The sequence below is a fragment of the Mytilus galloprovincialis genome, chromosome 6 (genome assembly GCF_965363235.1).
Source record: "Mytilus galloprovincialis chromosome 6, xbMytGall1.hap1.1, whole genome shotgun sequence".
Lineage (NCBI taxonomy): Eukaryota > Metazoa > Mollusca > Bivalvia > Mytilida > Mytilidae > Mytilus > Mytilus galloprovincialis.
In genome coordinates, this window is record NC_134843.1 from 17006748 (window position 1) to 17023067 (window position 16320).

The 16320-nt window shown below is 32.4% G+C and overlaps 1 long non-coding RNA gene across 1 annotated transcript; it reads left to right on the forward strand.

Annotated features, from left to right (window-relative positions):
- Positions 1–1106: 1106 nt before the first annotated feature.
- Positions 1107–15904, forward strand: LOC143079079 (uncharacterized). Its single transcript, XR_012979330.1, has 3 exons — positions 1107–1288; positions 3101–3413; positions 15711–15904. It is a non-coding gene; the product is annotated as an uncharacterized LOC143079079 (long non-coding RNA).
- The last annotated feature ends 416 nt before the right edge of the window (positions 15905–16320 follow it).

Consider the following 16320-nt stretch of genomic DNA (forward strand, 5'->3'; position numbering starts at 1 on the left):
TTGAAATATTACCAACAGCTGAAGTAATTAGTCTACGTACTATGCTTAGACTGAGGATACCATTTTATAAAATACCTCCCCACATATTTCTATTCTACAAATTTCAACAAATTAAAATACAATTTAGAAAATAATCACATTTAATTAAAAAAAAAAGGAAAGGAAATAAGAATTGATTCTGTAGAATGTCCATTTTCTTAAGTGGAAAATCAACACGGTTGCTTGTCGTTTACTTATTGGACATGGAAATATGCTAAAATAGAAATATTGATGCTATTGTAATTAAAAGTGAAGTATTATCTGTTGTAAAAATACACAATAAATGTAAAACTGATGCTCATACATGTATCTTTATTATTAATAGGAAAATGTTATTTTGGTAGAATTTGTTTACGTCGAATCAAAAAAGTATTCTAAAAGTAAAACAAATTATAAATGATGATTTGACAGATAAATGTCTAGAGAAAAAACAACCCTGATTCAATGAATTTAAAAAGAACACTAACAATTCAAAAGTCGAAGAAAAAACATCAACACAATGAAAAAACCATCCCAAAAACGACAGAAAGATAATCATTAGCCTTTTGACACGAAAGATTTGACAACTCAATCGGTGATTATCTCAGCTGCTTCGGTAGGAAAACCAGGTCATGCTCATCATGTGGCACCTGTCGTGCTACTCATGATATTTTTAATGACGAGTTTTATTCGTTAAGGAGATAGGGACAGGTGGGCTTCAATAATTATATCATTGTTCATCTTCCAAAACATTAAACTAATGGTGGCTTCCATTTAACTTTCAAAGGAATGACTTTAGCTAAACCACTGGCACATCCTTGTTTAAACAGCTTCATTTAAACAGCAACCGTCTTTTAAGAAAATCACGAGAGGAAAAGCCATCCCTGGAAAACATGAGAGATATACACTACATATCTGCTATATAGAAATGGAAAGTTTACAATTGGAAAGCTGAAATCCTTTTCGAATTAAATACAACGACAAAAAATAAAGTATTTTGAGTGGATCATGAACAATTACATCTTGAAAAGGGAAATATATTTTTGGACAGCTTTCAGCCTAGCCTCGTTCAGTTTATATGTAGCTTAAATTATTTTTAATTGCAGATGCTTTTCCCTGGATGAGTGTAGTATCTGTCGTTGACGTTTTGTTTATATTTGTTTTAATTGTTGTCTATTTAAATAATCATCATTGGAATGTTGAACACTCCGAGAAAGATTTGCCTCAAAATCCTAACGGAAATGGAAATGACAGAAGACAGGGTAACGTTGTAAGTATTTCACATCTCATTTTGATTAAACTTAACATTCAAAGAGATGCCAGATATAGAAAACGACTGACATATTCAGACCTTGTCCTGAATTATTTCACATTAATGTTTCGGGTATTTCAATTTTTCTTTGCAAATGTTTTAAGAATTTTGTAGAAGAAAATCTATATTATATAGAGTAAACACAACATATTTTCTCAATAAGACTAAGCTTAGAGTGAATCCAAGCAAATTGATAATAAAAACAGTTCAAAATCCTTTTAACAATTATACACCTCATTGAAACCGAACACATGATTTTAAAATTTTACAATAATTGTCAAAATAGGCGAACGTTTGTGTAGAAAGCATATACAACTGGCGATAAACGTTCTTGAACTTATTAAAGAATTATTAATCTTCAATTATATTCCATAGTTTTTTTTCTAAAAAATATTAGTCGTTGACATAACTTCTGTTTTTACGATGTAAAATAATGAAAGGGTCACTGACTTATTGGTTATTTAACAAATCTATTCGATGCAAAATTTGAAGAAGAAAAGACAAAGTTTTCAATTTTCCATTGAATAAGATTATTACACAATAGTGACTGCTGTACCCTATTTTTTTTTACATTTGTGCCTATTATGTTTGTTTATTTTGTTCATACATCGTTGTGAGGATAATGGACTTTTATGCAATTGTCATACAAATAAGAGGTTTAGCATGTTTAGATAGCTATAAAACTAGATTTAAAATACCATTTTCTACATAAGAAAATTCCTGTAACAAATCAGGAATATGACAGTTGTTATCCAATCGTTTGATGTGTTTGAGCATTGATTTTGATTTTGCAATTTGATTGGAGACTTTATGTTTTTGAATTTTCATTGGAGTATATAGCAATACAGAATAAAGAATCCTTAGTATTTATATTATTGTCGGATTTGAAAATTAAAAAAAAATACACTCAGGTACTTAAACAAATACATTGGAAATTGGCAGTACTCCTTTCCTTATTCAAAATGGCTCAAATTTGAAAAACAAATACAGGGTTATAAAAACCATCTCATTTTGGTTTTTTTTGTTCTCATTTTGGTGAATAAGTTTTCAATTTACTCGGTTAGTCTTTATGAAATTGATCTTATTATTGATATACATTGTACTAGTAATGAAATTCAATTATTTTGGTAGTGTTTTGAAGGATTGTTTAGATTTTAGCTTGTCATCCAATAAAACTTTTATTTTTAGGTGCCCATTTTTACGACCAATAACGCCTTAAAATAGTTTATTCTTTAATCTGTCATTTCATATGCCCGTTTACGGAACGTATTATAATATACCGTTGTCCGTCTGTCCGTCGTGAACATGTCTACAATAACTCATTGCAGACGAAACGCGCGTCTGGCGTATATACAAAATTTAGTCCTGGTATCTATGATGAGTTTATCATAAGCGCTTTCACCAATTTGCAGGAACCTTTAGTGAATTGTTTATATCTATTGACATGATCTCCCTTTCGATTTTTATCAATTTCAGAGTTTACGTTTCCGAGGTATGGGGTTTTATTCATTAAAAAAGTAGGGATTTTCTAGTTTTGTGACAATTACTCAAACATGATTATAGCAGTTTTCATGAATCTTTCTTTGGGGAATTGTTTATATCTATTGATATAAGCTCCATTTCGGTTTTTATAAATTCAAGATTTTATGTTTTATTTATGGAATTTTTATTCATAAAAGGGGGGGGGGATTTTCCAGTTTTCGTACAATTCTTTGAGCAGTTATCATGAAACGATTTTCATGAATTTCAGTTTTTTTCTGCATTTTGTAGAGGCCACAGAATATACTGGATAGGATTCACAGAGTTCCGGTCTTAGATAATAAAGTATGTGTATTGAGTTTTTACTCTGAAACTATGAATTTGCACAAACAATTGGTAGAATCGGCTCTAGCAACAAGCAGACGAGGAAACAACATTATCCAACATCTGGTCAGGAGACATGAAGACATCCTAACTATTCCAAGTGCAAGATATATCTTTGTATTTGTCGACTTCAATGAGCGCAATGTGATCTTAGAGACTCCTGGACAGCACTTAGGCGATAAGAAGCTTGTGACTGTACAGGCTGCTCAGAGAATTGGTGGTAAGGTTTTATACACAAAACGATTTTACACATTTGATATCTCTTTTACCCTTCCGGAGAACCTGAGATCACCCCTAGTTTTTGGTGGGGTTCGTGTTGTTTATTCTTTAGTTTTCTATGTTGTGTCATGTGTACTATAGTTTTTCTGTTTTTCTGTTTGTCTTTTTCATTTTTAGCCATGTCGTTGTCAGTTTGTTTTAGATTTATGAGTTTGACTGTCCCTTTGGTATCTTTCGTCCCTCTTTTAAATATGTAACTTATAAATAAAATTGTTTTATGAGATACATCTTTATCTTTCAAAGATGCGTTTGTGAAAGTTTAGTTTCATAAATCTATTTCAAGCATTTACCTGAAACACAGATTGAAAATAATCTATGTAACTTAGAAGCTTAGAATATATATATATGAAAATGGTTGACTCAAACGTACTGATGATTTTAAGAGTTATTTTCCTTAACTTCAATCTACCTCTTTAAGATTGTACATAAGCCTTTTTATGAAAATGCAGGAGTCTTGTTTGTAATGCTGTATCTTTTATATTTGGGTCAAGAATTCAAGATGCGTATTAGGTTCTCCATAGGCCGTAATGGTAACGTTTTCTTCTGTTGCTCAGTCCATATCGTTAACTTGGATATGTATGACGTTTTGAAGCTGAGACATTTTCACCTATGTGGTTAAATTTTCGGATACGAAGTGAGATTACTTTTTCTGTAAATTAGCAAACCCTGAGTATCCTTTTGTGATGCGGCTCCTCATGGTTAAAATCCCATTTTTAACACAATAAGTTCTTTGAAAATTTAATACTTTGAACACATTTAATAGCTCCATAGTTTTTACACATTTAATCTGTGTTCCCCTACTTTCTAAATTAACACAAATGGTTCAGTTCAGTCATTTGTTTATCATAGAAATGTGTCAAATATCACTACACAGAGATTTTTTGTTTACAAGTGACTTTTGAGTTCGTCATTTCAAGGCGCATTAGGGATATTGTCCCATATTGAAATCCATAGTTCTGATTTTTCCAAATATTTTTAGGTGATCTTCATCGGTATGACATTCTGAATAAATCTGTGTATTTTTGTCCATTTCTAAAAAAAAAAGTCGTTTCAGCACTATAAGGCAATGACACTTTTATCGCTATATTCATTTAGTTTGAATACAATGTGTATGTATAATTAATTTCTTCCAGTATACCTTCACTAGTCAAAACAAGGACAAAACTTTTGATGATCATCTTAAATTACAATACACAGACCCTGTTAAAGCATTCCATAACTTTTTTTGTGCCTAAAAGTGCATTTTGACAGAGAAATTATGCAAAAATGTAGATTTTATAAAAAAAAAAAAACCCACCAAAATAATTATTCTTACTAGTAGAAATCTGGTATCTAATACTGTGGAAACCACTCAAAACTACTGGGAAAGTCATTCTTGTTATATAATTAGAGTGCAATGAAGTGCAAAGTTTCAAACTTGTCCTATCATTTAATTCTATTTGAGAAAAAAGTTTTTTACATGTATTTCAGTGAAAACCTTTTATCAGTGAGAAATCCACATGAGGTATTAAAGGAAACATTGTGACATCACATGTATTATGGCGTCATTAAATAACAACAGATCAAAATAGTGGTAAATATAGTTTGCAGTGTTACATGAGAAACAGTTGCCGCAAGATTTAACTCGAAATATCGAGTCAAAAAGATCAGTAACTAAGCGGCATAAAGCCTTTTAATTTAATATCAAGACCATAGCAACAGTTTTCATATTAGCATATTTCTAACATACCGCTGTAATTTCAATTGCACATATACCATAAATAAACAATTTAGAGCTTGCCTAATAAAACAAAATGCTTACCAGTTATTCAGGACTTTTTAAAACCTCTAGTTTGCCATCTCATGTTAAAAAGTAATGTTTGTCTGGAACTGAAATCAGACAAAAAATTTACTCAGCCTGTGTTCTCATTTAATTTAAATACATTTAAGTATTATTGAGAGAGAAAAATCTAATTCTTGAAAGTTTTATCACAAAGAAAGAATCAAAGCGCGAAAGCGCTGTAAAGGCAGTTAATTTCATGTTGTGTATTTCTAGTACAGTTATATCATTATCTTCCCTAGTACAGAGGTGTTTTGTTGTATTTAAGATGCATTTTCAAGAAATAAAAAAACTTTTCCTTATTAATATAAATAGACTATTTTTAATTATTGTTTATATACGCATATTCAATGACTCCAATCCTTTGAAAAGTAGTTCACAAAGATTGACTAGTCACCGTAATGTGTGTATTGCAAGAACAGACGGATGGACGGACGGACGGACAACGGTATACCATAATACGTCCCGTCTAAAAGACGGGCGTATAAAAACTTATACCTTAAAGAGAATTTCATAGATTTACAAGTAAGTTTTGTTTTTGCGCTGAATCATTTTCTTCTATTGTCTTAATTGCAAATATGGGAAGTGGTTAAAATCCTAATGAGACAGCTATTATGACCACCAGATGTCAGTGTTTTCTTAATTAAAAACTCCTTTTTCATTCATACCGGTAAATTACTTTATCATGTACATGTTTATACTGAAAAATAATTTTGCTTGGAGTTAGAAAAAGTATGGTCATCAAAAGAGTTGACATGTTATATTACTATGTACATTTACCATTATGTTACTTGATGTCCGTCCGTCGTCCACACTTCGGACAATAACTCAAAAAGGCTTTCACCAATGTCCATAAAACTTTGGTGAATTGTTTATATCTATTGATGTAAGCTCCCTTTCAATTTTTATAAATTTCAGATTTTAAGTTTTGGATTAATGGGGCTTTATTCATAAAAAAGGGGGGATTTTTAACACTTCGGACAATAACTCAAAAAGGCTTTCACCAATGTCCATGAAACTTTAGTGAATTGTTTATATCTATTGATGTAAGCTCCCTTTCAATTTTTATAAATTTCAGATTTTAAGTTTTGGATTTATGGGGCTTTATTCATAAAAAAAAAAAAAAAAAAATTTGTAAAATCTTTAGTTCAATTTAAAACATTAAATTTCTTGTAAAAAATAGGTTCCATGAATGTCATACGTTTGTACTATTATTGAATGGTTGCAAGGATGAAAGCACATTAGCAGTCCCTGAGATACTAACTGTTCCCTGAGGCATATATCATTTTATGATAACATTTTTACTATCTAAGCTATGGATAAAAATCAAATACTGTTTTTGCATATAGGATGTTTTACTCTTGTTAAAATTGGTTGCAATTGAAATCACAAATGATACCTTAGCATTGCAGCTTTTTTTTTATAGAGTTCGGTTTCGGTGGAAGGGTTGAGCGCAATAAAAAATGTTATAGAACATAACTAGTCTACAATAGCACATAATAAGTGAACAAGTGACAACATGAAAATCCTAACATGTGACTAAATATTCCTTAAATGTTAAAGGGTGTCATTTTATGAAAAAAATAAGGAAATCAAGTCTCCTAAACATTTATCAATATGATCATTTTGCCTTGTGAATATTCTAAACAATAAAAAGGTAATAATCATTATCCACCATATTAAGCACCATTTGAACAACTTTTGCATACATCTTTGTATAACTTAGTATGGATTCCTTACTGTGTTCAACAGAATCTAACTATGAGCAATATACCCCAAGAAAATTACCTTCTTTCAAACTACTATAAAATTTGGAAATCAGCCATAGAATTACTATAACCCATAATCATATATCACTTTCCTTATATTGCATTGAAGACTTCTATGTTATATGCCAATGTTAATGATATTTGTTTTTTATGCTAAAAAGCTGAACTAGGTTTAATCATCAGTGTCTTCTTCAACTGTAATCACTGTCCTCATCATCAGAAAAATCCTCATTTTCATTCTCAGAAGAGGCCTCCACATCATCAATGAAATCTTTTTCTTCATCATCAATGAAATCCTTACTTTCATCACCTACTTCCTCATTTAGATCATAACTTTCAGTAGAGTCACTTTCACCATCTTCACTTTCCCTGTTATCTTCTTGTTGCTCCTCATTGTCATTGTAGTCTTTTTTGCCATTTTTATACGCCCGTCGTCTTTCAAACAACGGGCGTATCATGCGCTAAAGCGCAGCCCTTTATTCTCATTGTTGGAGAATGTACAGTAGTACCTGTAGGTGGGTTTCATTGGGGTCTAAGCGTGACGCGGGATTGCCGATTTTTTGTAAGCGTGACACGTGAAAATCAAATTATTTTCTCGAGAAAACAGGAAATGAGATCTAGCGGGACCCGGGAAATGACAAGAAAATGAGAATTGCTAACGTACATAGTGTAAGCGGGATACGGGAATCTGACTAAACAGTAAGCGGGATCCAGGATCGGAACCCCAAATGAGACCCCCTGTAACTGCTTATACCCATTTCTTATGCACTTTAGTTTGATAAACTCACTAAATATTATGTATATGTTACAGTGAATTTGTATAATCAGGGATTATGTAGAATCCCTGATTTTTCAGGGAATATGTAAAATCACTGAAATCATTGGTAATTATATATAATCCCTGAAAATGACAAGTGATTTTACATAATCACTGAACATTTTAATGATTATTCTACAAATTCCCTAATATGATTTCAGGGATTATCAATAATTTAAGGATCCTTTATTTGATATTTTTTTTAAATATAGATAAATTATCATTTTTTTCTTTCATATTCCTTTCCAGATGAGATGATTCTGCTTTTAAACACAGAAGGTGATCTTACAAATATAACCAACACAGGGTTTTGAGAGAAAGTTGAAGACTTCAAAAATTAATAATATCAACTTTCCCTTTATAGCGCCAACTTTAATTTAAAAAATCCAGCGTCAAATCGATATTCATGTTCTATAAAATCCACAGAGCATGTTATTTGTGGTTAAACAAATTGGTGAGGAAGATTATGGAACATCCGCTTTGTGTTTGTTTTTTTCCTTTTTCAAATGACCAAGAAATTCAAACTGTTAACTTAAGCATCTAAATGTATAGAAAAACAGGCAGATCTGAGGATTGACAAATATAACAAAATTTCAAAGGAAGCTGGCATTTAGTGTTATATTCTCATAACAATTCCACAGGGTAAAAAAGGAAAGGGAGACCCCAAAAAACATAATGGCAATTGTTTACAAAAAGTCTGAAAAAGGACATCACCTGGCCACGAAACATGGTTTCTTGTTCGAACCAGTTCGTGGTTGCTAATACCATTTTTGGGGGGAGGTGCGGGAGGTGGAGGATGGTTTTGACTGAACACCTTGTTTCTCTTCGGCTCGTTGTAAAATCTGATTCGAAATGTGAAGGAAAATGTTTTTTAAAATGTGAATATTGGGGTGAAACAGATGTGAAGCAAATACACGTGCCTCTTCAAACTTGTGGTAAATATGCTATGGTCGATGCCATTCAAATTTAATTTGTAAAAAATAAATGATTTTTTTTGTAACATTGTGCTCAACATTCATGACATTTTAATGTATTTTATCTGATGTTATACAATTATAGCCTTTGTATGAGGTCGATACAAGGATATATTGACCTGAAAGAACTATATTGACTTAAGGATTTATTATTTTAATATATTGTGTTTAACATTTTAAAGAATGGTTATTACAACTTTATGTTTAAAATGATGTTTTATTCAGATTTTAAAGAATAAATTATTTGACTTTTATTCATTTTCTTTATTAATAAAACTATTTTTTCATTTCAGTTATTATGCATAATCCCTGGCGTTTTTTCTAGTGATTATACATGATCCCTGAAAATTCTAGTGCTACATAATCACTGATTATACAAATTCACTGTAACATATATACCATATCTCCTTATTTTTATATGCATTACAATAACATGTACAATTGTAATGCAAGTCTATATACCAAAGCAAAATGAATTGCACCACATTCATTTATGCATCCTTTGGCAAAATAAAAGTTCTAAAATTACACAATATAAATTTATTTATATAAAAATAAATTAAGTATATACATTTTTTTTACTCTTAACAGGTATAAACAAGAATGTGTCCTAAGTACACGAATGCCCCATCCACTATCATTTTCTATGTTCAGTGGACCGTGTAAATGGGGTAAAATCTCTAAATTGGTATTAAAATTAGAAAAATCATATCATAAGGAACATGTGTACTAAGTTTCAAGTTGATTGGACTTCAACTTCACCAAAATCTACCTCGACCAAAAACTTTAACCTGAAGCAGGACGAACAGACGGACGGACAAACGGACGCACAGACCAGAAAACAAAATGCTCATTTATGGGGCATAAAAAATGCACGGCTGTGTCATGGTTTGCGAAATCTGTGCTGAAAACATAGGCATTGATGGTGTTTGCGTAATTCCATCTGTGAAGCTCAATATTAGTTCGTCAGTTAGTGGTGGACAGTCATTAATCCTTTCTGCAGGCTTATTGACTTTTCAGGAAAACCAATTTCACAAATCAAAACTTTTCTCTAGATTTCTCCTACAATATTCATCTATTTTAGTTCTTTTGTTTTAACGGGACACTGTCCTGATTTTTATTTTTGAAACTATTTAGTCTCTTGCTTGCAAATGGTGCATGGAAATAGGCTGGGAATGACAGTAGACATAAGTCTCTGTAAGGTGGGTTTGTGCCCTGAAAAAAGTTTTATAACATTATTTTTTTTGAAACTTGTGAAAGACTTATGCAACACACATACCTAAATAACTATAATATAGAAGAGAGCATCATTCATGTCACTGTTTTGTTCCTGTTTACATTGTCATTGATATTTTTCAAGAAAGCCTATGCGGCATAGCTTATGCATTCCTGTCATTACATCATAAATTAACATAATTACTGCTAAAATAATTCTTATTATTGTAGCATTCACCAAAAAATCTCAAACAGATCACATTGAATCGTAATCCCAAAAATTATGACGTCTTGAATTAACCCCCCTTTTTTTTATTCTAAAACGATAATTGCGGTTGCAAACAGACTTTGCAGGGGCGATCCAGCCATTTTAAAAGGGGGTTGCCAACCCAAGATAAAGGGCGGGGAGGGGGTGGGGTGTTTCAACCACATGTCCCCATTCAAATGCATTGATCGTCCCAAAAAAAGGGGGGGTTCCAACCCCAAGAACCCCTACCCCCTTGATCCGCCAATTCTTTTGTTTAATTGCATGACGATTATATAAATAACAGTATATATTTCTTAAAGAAAATAAAGTTTTATCATGAATAGTTTCCTGCACGTAGTCGTTTTCGGTAAAATGTGCCTTGCAAACAACAGCTAATTGAGATGGACTGCACGATTTCATCGTGACAATCTACGTTTGAGCCATGGCGTTGATCCAACTTTTCCTACTTATTAAGTCATTTGGAAATGCATGTCTTCCTCTTAAATGACACTTACTTAGTTGAAAGTTTTTTCTTATTTAACCGCTGCTTCATCATACTCCAAACCATTTCAATTGGATTAAAGTCTGGGCTTTCAGAAGGCCAAATATCCCACCAGTTAATTTGATTTTCCTGCATAAACCTCTTACTAAGATTAGAACGATGTTTTGGATCATTGTCTTGTTGAAATCTGTGCTGATCTGGATAAGTTTGTCTAATAAATGGCAAAAGTCCAAGTCGTAGTATAGTATTCACAAAGAAATCAGATTTTAGAATACCTTCAAAGATCAAAATTTGAGTGGTACCACGTCGGCTAATGCCTCCCCAAACGTGGACTTTAAGTGGATGTTTGGCTTCGGCAGTACAGGACCAACGCAATCCTTTCTTCTGTATATAACAACTTTAATATCGTGAAGTTGAACGGTCGCCTCATCTGTGAATATGATATCGTCAAATTGTTCATTGACTGCTATAAGTTGCTTACAAAACTCAACTCTCTTTAATTTATTTGCATCACGAATCATCTGTCCATAACGAGGTGTTGATGCAGTGTATCCGGCTGAATCTATCATTTTTCGAACGGTAGATTTACTTGTAATTGTGCCCTTGTCTGATAAACGACGCATAATGTCACTGCATGTTTGAGTTGGATTTTCATCAAGTGTAGATTTAACAAAATCAATATCTGCATCTGTAATACTTTTGAATGTCGGAATTTTCTTTCTTGACAAATGTTCATATCCAGCACGACCATGTTGGTACTTAATGATCACATTTTTAACAGCTCCCCAAGACATATCTATACCATCAGCGGACAACTTTCGTAATATGGCATGCACGGGCCATCCTTGTTGGTACAGAGTATAAATTTTTCATATTGTCATGATGTGTTAGTTTAAATTTCGGCATTTTCGGAATGATTTACGATTGAGAAAAAATATTTGTTTTCTATAGAAACAATAAAATTGAATGACATAATTGTGTGATAATTTATTGTCAGCGTGATTTTTAGGGTACCGGAAATTTATCGTATGACAGGAGACATTTAACAAACTTCAAATGTGTTCACTAATAAATAAATTTTAAATGTGATATTACTGATTTAAAATGTTTTAAAATGCAAGTTTTTTTTAACATTTTATAAAAAGTGCACTAGACTTTTCAGAGAAAAAAAAAACTATTTTTAAACCTCCCTTAGAAAATGTAAAATTGAAATTTCCTCGTTTTATCTAATTTACAATCATTATACCGAGTGCATCCATAGACCGTGACAACAGCTGGTCAGGTATTCTAAGGTCAATATAAACTGATAGAAAAAAATATTTATGGACAAAATGTATCAATTGTATGCATTAGTAAGTTCGTTAAAGTATTTAATTTATAAAGTATTTAATTTACTCCTAAGATATTATGATTAATGTATAAAAACGATTTTTTTATGTGTATTCTTAATCTAGTTGTTTCCCCACATCGAATATGGCACACATGTCGCCTAAGGTGTCAGTTGATACAAGATTATCAAAATGGCAATAAACCTTTTGACAATTTACGTTTGTACATTGTAATAAAGTGCAAACAATTATACGGAAGTGCCAATTCAATATTTTATTTATTCCTATGACAATTATTTGTGTCAAAACATACGCATTACAAGAAACTTATACCATCGCACAACATCGCCAGTTAAGAAAAATGTCTTCAAGACTTCAGACTCGAGAAGCAAGTCATTTCCTGGTCAAGTTTGATGATGAAAATGCAAATTTGAGATTTTATGTATGCCCAAGATTCAAAATTCTCATAGATGGACGTATTCGCATTGGTGAGAAATATCTTGTTCATTGGGGTGACAAAGATGGAAACAAAGACGAGGCAACAGTTTTAGAAAGTGGTGAATGGCTTGACATGAGGAGAAAAGAGCAAGAATTCAAAAAGAAGTTAGAGCAAACATCGGACTCGCCAAACGTATCTACAGAATCAGTTGAGACACCACCTTCAAGTCCAGTCAGTGATACCACAAATCCCCAGTTCTAAAGACAAGACCAGTCTTTTCGTCAGACAATGACTTGGCAGAAATTTTAAAGCAAGTGGAAATTAGCAATGCTCGTTCGTCTCTATTAGAACGCATACTACTTAAACAGCAGGAGACCATCGAAAAGTTATTTGCTTTTGTGACTAGGCATCTTCAACCCATAGAGTCGGAAAATCATACACAAAGAATTTCTACAGCTCGTCGGTCACTGATAGATGCTGTTGAAAATGAAAGTGAGGTACCGTCTCCGTTACCATCACATTCATCCCGTTTGCCGGATATACCTTTGACTCCGACAACGCCGCACATTACAACACTTGAGCAAAGAAATAGCTTTTCGCCAACATTTGGATTTAACATGTCAACCCCGCCGATGAGACAAAGCTTTACTGTGCCGTACAGTTTATTTTCGGACATTCCAGAAGAATTTTTAATCTCAGAGAACGATCTGTCAAGAGCTATTCACTCCTCTAAAGGACCAGGAAATTTTGCATGCCACATTATGCCAATTCTGTTCCCAGAACTATTTACGTCCGATGTATACGTTTTACGGTGGAGGTAAACTGAATAAGAATCCCCTAAACAGACAGAAAAGGGAGTTTCTGAGAAGATACGTAGTAACAGTATTTCCAGAAGTTATTTGTGAAAAAGCCTTCAATGAAAGAGTGCTGTCTAAAGTGAATCAGTTGTTAAGAAGACCGGTTCATCGAAAGTAATCAGGATTGAAAGAAGATTATTGACAAATTAAACTGCTTGATAAATTTATTTTATGTACAATGTACAATTAAATATCACATATTTCTGTTATCAAATTTGTCCGGTTTTTATTTATATTTATTTTTGAGTGTAAAAACGGATCTTGAAAGTTTGTTTACAAACAAAAAAAACCACTTATTTTTATCAAGTTGATCTTCTTTTGAATGGGGTGAAATGAGAACACGAAAATGGTATTTTTTTTGGGGGGGATTTCCTGTACATTTGTGTTAAAAAATTAACTTCGGTATCAATAATTATCTGTTTTCAAGATATCAGCAATTTAATATCCAAGTCCGTATAATGACTATAAAAAAAAAGTTTCAATATACGGGTGTGAATAGTTATACATGTTATAAAGGGGGTCATAGTTAATTGCATTTTTCTTCTTCTAGAAATGATTAAAATATCGATTCCAGTAATACCTTTTATTTTACGAATGAACAAGAAAGATAAAAATAATTATATCAACTGCCCACCAGAGTACCTGTGGTTTATTACATAATAAACCAAACAGACACACGATCTCGTCTTTCGGGTTATAAATTTATGTTATTTGCTACTTGAACAATAAAAAAGAAGATGTGATATGATTGCCAATGAGACAACTATCCACAAAAGACCAAAATGACATAGACATTAACAACTATATGTCACCGTACGGCTTACAACAATGAGCAATGCCCATACCGCATAGTCAGCTATAAAAGGCCCCGATAAGACAATGTAAAACAATTCAAACGAGAAAACTAACGGCCTTATTTATGTAAAAAAATGAACGAAAAACAAATATGTAACACATAAACAAACGAACTGCCTACTTCACTTTTTTTGTGGCAAATAAATTATAAATACACAAGAATTAACTTCCTATTTTAAAATCACACTACACGTGCCAGGATAGCAAACGAAAATATTGATGAAACTCTTAACTTCATGGTAAGAGAATAAACAAAATGTAATAGTAGTAATTGAATTCTACTTTTTATAATTTTATTTGGTTGTAAAAGTTTTGGTCGTGTGCAACATGAAGGAGCTTTCGCCCTTTTTACAAAATATGCTTCGGTCAACACATTTACTTTTCAGTAAAGTTATAAAAAGCAGTTTTCAATTATTGATGAAATGACATGATAATGTTAGATTTAGACTAGTATAATTGTCAGTGGCGGATCCAGAACTTTTCCTAAGGGGGGCAAACTGACTGACCTAAGGGGGGGGGGGCCCGGTCCAGTCATGCTTCAATGATTCCCTATATAATCAACCAAATTTTTCCCACGAAAGGGGGGGGGGCGGGCCCCCCAGGCCCCCCCCCCCCTGGATCCGCCTATGATTGTTTTAAAAAATTCTTTCAAGTATGGTCTATTATATTCATGTACTAATAATGATTTTACTAACTTTTTGAAAACAATTTCTTGAATTTTTTTCTGTATGAAGGTAATATACTAGTATATTTGTTTAAAAACTTTGAAACTGCCGAAATTATATCTTATTGAATACAACCATCTCATTTTTTTTTAATTAGACTGTTGTGCTACCAAATTAAAAGAAAACTATACAATAATAGACCCAACAAATTCACAATTTATGCATGAGTTGCACATAGTTGAATTCATACACAAAAATAAAGAAAAAGATATGCAGTCTGAAGGAAGACATGTTATCCTACCCGGCAACTTTATTCCGAAATCGTGCCCACCAGTATTTGTTCGTAATCCATAAATGAAAAAGACTTTGGTTTGACCCAGCCAGGATTCAAACCAACGATATCTAACACCAAATCAATCATTCTGTATCATCAAGAGACCACTAATGCAGTCCGAAGTAACTGAGACAGCATTCTTACGAAACCAAAAATACACATAAAATAATAATAAAGTGACATTCATTAGAACTTTGATCATTCTGTTGCACTTTAAATGGACCGCCGCTTCAACCAAATTATTGTAATTTTAATAGGTAAGGGGTCAAGCTTTGTTTGTAGTTGACCTTTTGTCACACATTATAACAGTCTTTGCCACAGACAGCGTTTTATTTTTTTTATTGCATAGACAAGTAACTTTCTACTTGCGATTTTATGATTAGAAATAAAAAAAAATCTCTAATATTTATTTTACAGCTGATGTATTTGTGACATACGTGAGGGACAGAGGATCAAGTCAATTATTTCCCGGTAACTTGTATAACCAGGAATTGTCCGCTTTTACAAGTCATCATGTCTTAAGGACATTGGAAAACAAACAGAGATGTTTCAGTGTATATGAAACTTTTAACAACACACAAAAAGAATCTATTGTCCAGTCAATACCATGAGACGTTATTAATTATCATTGACACGTGTTGATACTTAATTTTCTAATCCTGAATATTTTAGACAACTGGGTGTTTGTCAATTCCTTTGAGGTCAATGATAGGTGATTAGAAATCAGCAATAATTATAACGGCAATCATCGTCATCACACACATGTTCAAGTAGACTGTTTTCATGCAAATTAAAACGTAAGCTCCGCCCGATCAGTTGAAATAACATTGGTAAAACAAACTATAAAACTGAGGGACACACATCAAATATAAGAGGAGAACTACGACACAACAGAAACACAACATTAAAATGTAACACACACAGAAACGAAGCATAATATAACAATGGCCATTTTCCTGACTTGGTACAGTCGAATATTGTCAAAAGTCTTTGTTCACGCAAATACAGTCATTACACCATTAAAATG